This window comes from Micropterus dolomieu, linkage group LG13 (assembly GCF_021292245.1).
Source record: "Micropterus dolomieu isolate WLL.071019.BEF.003 ecotype Adirondacks linkage group LG13, ASM2129224v1, whole genome shotgun sequence".
NCBI lineage: Eukaryota > Metazoa > Chordata > Actinopteri > Centrarchiformes > Centrarchidae > Micropterus > Micropterus dolomieu.
This window is the reverse complement of record NC_060162.1, coordinates 25,977,802-25,984,282: the sequence shown is the minus strand read 5'-3', so window position 1 is coordinate 25,984,282 and position 6,481 is coordinate 25,977,802.

The following is a 6,481-nucleotide window of genomic DNA, read 5'->3' as shown; positions in this document are numbered from 1 at the left end:
CGGGGGTGAAAAAAGTTAGTTTGGAGTCCTGCAACAGCCCATGCTTTCAGCATGGAATATTATTGCACAGTGTTCAGCAGCAAACCATAGCATATATTGGTAAACAGTGTATTTCACATTGCCACCCCTAATTACTGTCACATGCCAGAGAGGTTTACATGCTGAGGCAATCTCAGATCTCAGCAGTTTTATGGCTCTCTGGAAGAAGCTGCTTAACTCTTTACCCATTGTTGTCTTTACAAGTACCAGAGGAGCAGATTGCAGAACCCTCCAGATGTGATTTGCTGTGTCCAGCTCTTCAGGAGAGAACAGCTCCAGCTTCCAGCTCTTCAGCTCCTGCTTTTCTTTTTACTCAACACCTGAACACTACTGATGTGAAATTATGACACTGGGTTCTTATCAACAGATTCAATAATTATAATAACTCTTACAACACATTATTTCAAGTCATACAAAACTACTTTTACATTTGTAACCTTTTAATATTGATGTTTTCATGAATGCAACACAAGAGTTTAATTTGTTAAACTATTGCTTGTGTATTAGGAAGACTTATTATTACTAATTATATTATACTAATTATACATATAATAAAATCACATTCTTCATTTATCATCAGTTTCCTATGTTAATTGTAAATAGTGTGATCTAAACTCAACAATATATTATAGTTAACAGCTGTTTATTAAAATATTAAGATGTTATTTATAGGCTAACATTTTGCATATGTTAGTAGAAAGCAAAAAATGAAAGGTTGATGTTATATACTATTTTATTTTGACATTTCTTTAAGAGACAAATGTGACATTGACTGAGAAGTTACTCTGTTGTGGAAAAACAAAGAATTATCTGCACACTGAATAGTTTTGAAGTCCTGTAGGAGGTGTCATTTATTGCGACATCTCAGAAGGTCTTGGTAATTTACATTTTATAGATGCACCTATGTACTACATGTGCTTTAGCTCAGCTCTGAGACCTCAGAGTTTGCAGCATCACAATAAAAACCACCTAGTGGGATTCATAATTAATCTTTGTGCAGATCATTCTTTGTTTCATCACTTATCCACAGCATGGTTTGGATGTGCCCACATTATTCTGTGTTTAAACTAGACTTATATCAGAGCAGCAAACAAGGCACTCTTCAGGCTCTGTTATACAGTATATGGGTACTGGGTGTATGGCTCCTTATTTATCTTAAAGTATAAGGTAGAAAGTAAAAATACTCCTGCACACACAGAAATACACTACATAATTCCTTTTCAACATTTCATGTGAAACATGTTTGGGAGTATTTTCACTTTTCAACTTATACTAGACTGATATTCTTTAGCAAGAGTTCAGTTTTAATGTTTCATGTTTTATCTGAGTTATACGATTAGCTTTTCAGTAAGTAGTAAAGACAGGGAATGCTAATATAAATAGAATTTATTACAATGTGAACCATAAACCATATCTTTTTTAAATGACCCTATAACTCAAATATGGACAATATTTAAAACTCAAAGTAAACAGAAGGAGACGTATTTCCACGTCTGTCCACGTTAAGAGCATAATGACGAGGCTTCCCAGGTCTTTGCAGCTCTCTGGGCACCAGGTGGGACATCCGATCCACAGTGTGACTCTGGGAGGAAAATGTGTAATAAATTCTTCAGGTGATGAAGAAGTTAATTTTCTAATTTAATTTAATTCAAAAAGTGAATCTTTGATATATTCTAGATTCATTACACAAAGCGAAGCATTTCAAACCCTTTTTGTTTTCATCTTGATGATTACATTTACAGCTCATGGAAATAAAAACTCCACTATCTCAAAATGTATAAAAAGTTTAGAATAGCCTAAATACATTTCTGTATTGTAAATAATACAGAAATGTCAACTGGAGAAGAGCTCTCTAATCAGCTAATTAACTCAAAACAGTGTTTTAATGTCCTAGTAATGTTACGTACAGTTTAAGCTTTGAGTAGCAGACGTGGAAGCATCAGATCCTCAACTAGAACTGATGACAAATGTCATCATATGTCACAAGTGTCCTATTCCAGACAATAATCCCACACAGCCCTGCCGACAGCAGCAACGTTACTCAAAATAGCGGTGTGGGGAATTAATTAACGTGATAGCAGCCATGGCTAACGTTTTACAAGATATAGCTTCCATCATGTAACTAAGGACTAAGCTAAACTAAGTTTATTACAAGTAACATTAACATATAATCAGGTGACATCCAAATAAACGACTCGTAACTACCGTTGTGTAAAAGGGTTAATTGATTTGCTTCAAATTTTTTGTTTGAGATGTAAACGCAGCAGCGCGTCTGGTTTTTGATCAGCCCAAAAGGACTCATGTCACTCCATTACTCAGTGACCTCCACTGGCTCCCCGTGGCCTCCAGAATCAAATTCAAGTCACTAATGCTTGCATACAGAGTGACTACTGGGTCTGCACCCATCTACCTAAACTCCATAATACAAACTTACGTTCCTTCTCGGTCGCTACGCTCCTCCAACGAACGCCGCCTGGCTCTGCCATCCCTTCACACAAAGCAATCCCAGTCCCGGCTGTTCTCATCTGTGACACCACGATGGTGAAACGAGCTACCACACGCCATCAGAGCAGGGGCGTCCCTCTCTAACTTCAGGAGGCTCTTGAAAACTCATCTCTTCCGAGAACACTTCCTCAACACCTCTAACTCCTAACCTCTAACATGCACTTCCTGTGCTCTTCTTCTTCTGTCCCCTCACAATTATCTTGTATTGATTGCACTTTTTGTTAACTCTTGCTTCCTTCCCTAAGTATTTACCCCATTGATGTGATATGTACTATCAACTCTTACTAGTACTTACTGCTACTCTTACTAGTATGTATTTCTAGTTGTAGATCTGTGTTTGATGCTCTGTTGATGCTTGTATGCTGTTCCTCAAATGTAAGTCGCTTTGGATAAAAGCGTCTGCCAAATGAGTAAATGTAAATGTAAACGTTAATGTAATTAATATTGATATATTGATATGATTCATAGTTAACTTAACTGTTAACGTTGGTCTCAACAAAATCTAACTTTAGTGTTGCAAAATAACGTTACCACATTTATATATTAAAAAGCTTTTAAAACCTTGTGAAGTATAATGTCAATACCAGATATGTGAGCTTTTTTAATATTTTCCTACCAGTCACTTACCTTGACTGTACAGCACCGGGTAGTGTTGTGTCGTTCAAAGAAAGTTTCGTTCATTTGACCTAATCTTGTATGTGACTCAGGAGGAACGGGTTGTCTCAGTGAGTAATTCGTTCATTTTCACGCATGCGTGAATAGTCTTGGACTCTTACGTTCACTCGTTACACAGCAGCTGCATGGTCTCCATCAGCACAGGAAACAGAATTGATTAGTTCACAACCATCAACTGTGGGTCTCTGGGTTTGAGTCGTTTACTGTGGAGCAGGAATGAACTAATCGTTCAGCGCTCACATGGGTCCTCCTCGGAGTCTGTCTTCACTCGGCAGGCTGACTTACTGCCAGCACCGGGGAATGAGAGGCAAGTCTGTTGTCAGGTAACAGTCACTGGACTGACATATATCTAATATCTATTTTGAAAATTTTGTTACATTTAATAAAGCATAACGTTATTACAGTGCAGTTATGTTGTGCTAAGTTATAGTTTTAACACAGCCGCACCGTAACTTTAGCCCTGTTAGTGTTTACAGCCAACAGCTGATGAGAGTTGTTCTGGGTCCACTCCACTTCAGAGCCCTGACAGAGTTCTACCGGGAGCTGAATTACCACAGAGGTCGTCTCCTCTCCAAAACAAACGGACCCGGACATAAAACCATTAAAACACAGCCACATAGCAACGTTAGCGTTAGCCCTGTGGTTTCTTTACAACAGCTGATCCGGTTACGCAACTTTTACTTTTTATTTATCGACAGAGCCGTGCTGTTGTTTCACCGCTCCACACTGGTGAACAACCTGCAGTGTTTGAGATTATTATTAAATTTGTTAAATTTTAATAAGAGTGTGTTTTATTCATCCAGTGTGTCAAGCTTATTACTTCAATACATTCCCTGTAAATCTGATGTTAATATATAGATTTTACTCATGGATAGGTGTTAGGCTACTGTATGAATGAGCCCTTTAGAGATATAGTAAAAGTAATTACAGTAGTAACAGTGTTACTTTCGACCCTCCTGTGTGTAACTTTCAACTTTCCTGTGTGTTACTTTCAACCTTCCTGTGTGTTACTTTCGACCCTCCTGTGTGTCACTTTCAACCTTCCTGTGTGTTACATTCGACCCTCTTTACTTTCAACCTTCCTGTGTGTTACTTTCGACCCTCCTGTGTGTTACTTTTGACCCTCTTTACTTTCAACCTTCCTGTGTGTTACTTTCGACCCTCCTGTGTGTTACTTTCGACCCTTTTTACTTTCAACCCTCCTGTGTGTTACTTTCGACCCTCTTTACTTTCAACCTTCCTGTGTGTTACTTTCGACCCTCCTGTGTGTTACTTTCAACCCTCCTGTGTGTTACTTTCAACCTTCCTGTGTGTTACTTTCGACCCTCCTGTGTGTTACTTTCAACCTTCCTGTGTGTTACTTTCAACCTTCCTGTGTGTTACTTTCGACCCTCCTGTGTGTTACTTTCGACCCTCCTGTGTGTTACTTTCAACCTTCCTGTGTGTTACTTTCGACCCTCCTTACTTTGACGCTCCTTTGTGTTACTTTCAACCCTCCTGTGTGTTACTTTCGACCCTCCTGTGTGTTACTTTCGACCCTCCTGTGTGTTACTTTCGACCCTCTTTACTTTCAACCTTCCTGTGTGTTACTTTCGACCCTCTTTACTTTCAACCTTCCTGTGTGTTACTTTTGACCCTCCTGTGTGTTACTTTTGACCCAACTGATGGGGTCGAAAGTAACAATGTGCCGCTTATGTTTAAAGTGAAATTATACAGAAGTCGTTCTACATTTGTACAAAATACCACCTGATATTGATAGACCACACCTGTGAGTTAGTGACCACAACAAAAATATATCACTGTCTACAACATAATCTTTTAAAATCAGGTTTTTCTGAAAAATGGTACTTTCGCCCCTGCTCTACCCTACTTCTTTTCACCCTGTGTGTTCCGTTTTAGTTACCAAGTGAAGCATCTCACCTGTGACATCTTTGTTGGGAGCTGCGCATATGCAGTACATAGGTAAGGACTACTACCCAATCAGATGTAGAGTAGGGTGGTACTGACAATCAAGGTACTGTGATCCAAAAGTAAGCTGTTTCAGCCGGTAACTGTTGTTCAGCCATAAATCATCCTGAAATACAGGCAGAACAACCTGAACCACCTTCGGAACCTAGACTGGAGCAAGACGTTTTAGAGTGGTAAGTTATTCATTTGTTACGAATGTATCTTTCACAGTAACGTTTTAACTGTGCACCAGTATCTAACATTCTGTAGGGAGGGGAGGCAGCTGTTGGACATCCGGTCACTCTGTATGCTGCAGCTCAGTGTGTTTCTCCACTCCACTTTTTGAGGGCGTGCCACACTTGCTGCTAGGTGAGCATTATGACATGTCTGACAAAATGACACAGGTAGGTTACGGAAGTAAAGGCTGGACTACATTCCAGCTGTTTTCAGGCAGTTAAGAGTAGTGTTTTCTGTGAGAGATGGGAACTCACTTTGCAAACCTATTAAATGCACAAAAAAGGTATTTAATACAATAAATGAAAAGGAAAAGACCAAAACACTTATTATGAACTCTTTCAACTGACCCTCTGAAGGCTTAATGAAATGGTGTGGTATTACTGCCATAATATGATGAATTTGTTTAAACAGAATGATCAGAGAACTAGAACAGTGAGGGGCCAATTTTGTGTAAACCAATGGGCTATCAGTATTGGAGAGAAAGCCATTTACAGGATGAGAAGACAAAGGATGGGATTATGTAAAACAAACTGTGATGTCTTTATCATGTAAGATATATCTTGTTGTACAGTATGCTATACAGATTGTAAAGACCTTAGAGGGATATTTGATTTTGGGTATATACAGTGGGGGAAATAAGTATTTGACCCCTTGCTGATTTTGCAGGTTTGCCCACTTACAAAGAATGCAACGATCTATAATTTTAATCATATGTACATTCTAACAGTGAAAGACAGAATCCCAAAGAAAATTCCAGAAAATCACATCATATGAATTCATTAAAATTGATAACCATCTGATGAGGAAAAACAAGTATTTGACCCCCTGGACAAACAGCATGTTAATATTTTGTAGAAAAGCCATTATTGGCCAGCACAGATGTCAAACGGTTTTTATAGTTGGTGACAAGGTTTGTGCACATTTCGGCAGGGATGTTGGCCCACTCCTCCCTGCAGACAGCCTCCAAATCATTCAGGTTCCGAGGTTGTCGCCTGGCAACTCGAATTTTAAGCTCCCTCCAAAGATTTTCAATTGGATTCAGGTCTGGAGACTGGCTAGGCCACTCCAGAACCTTGAT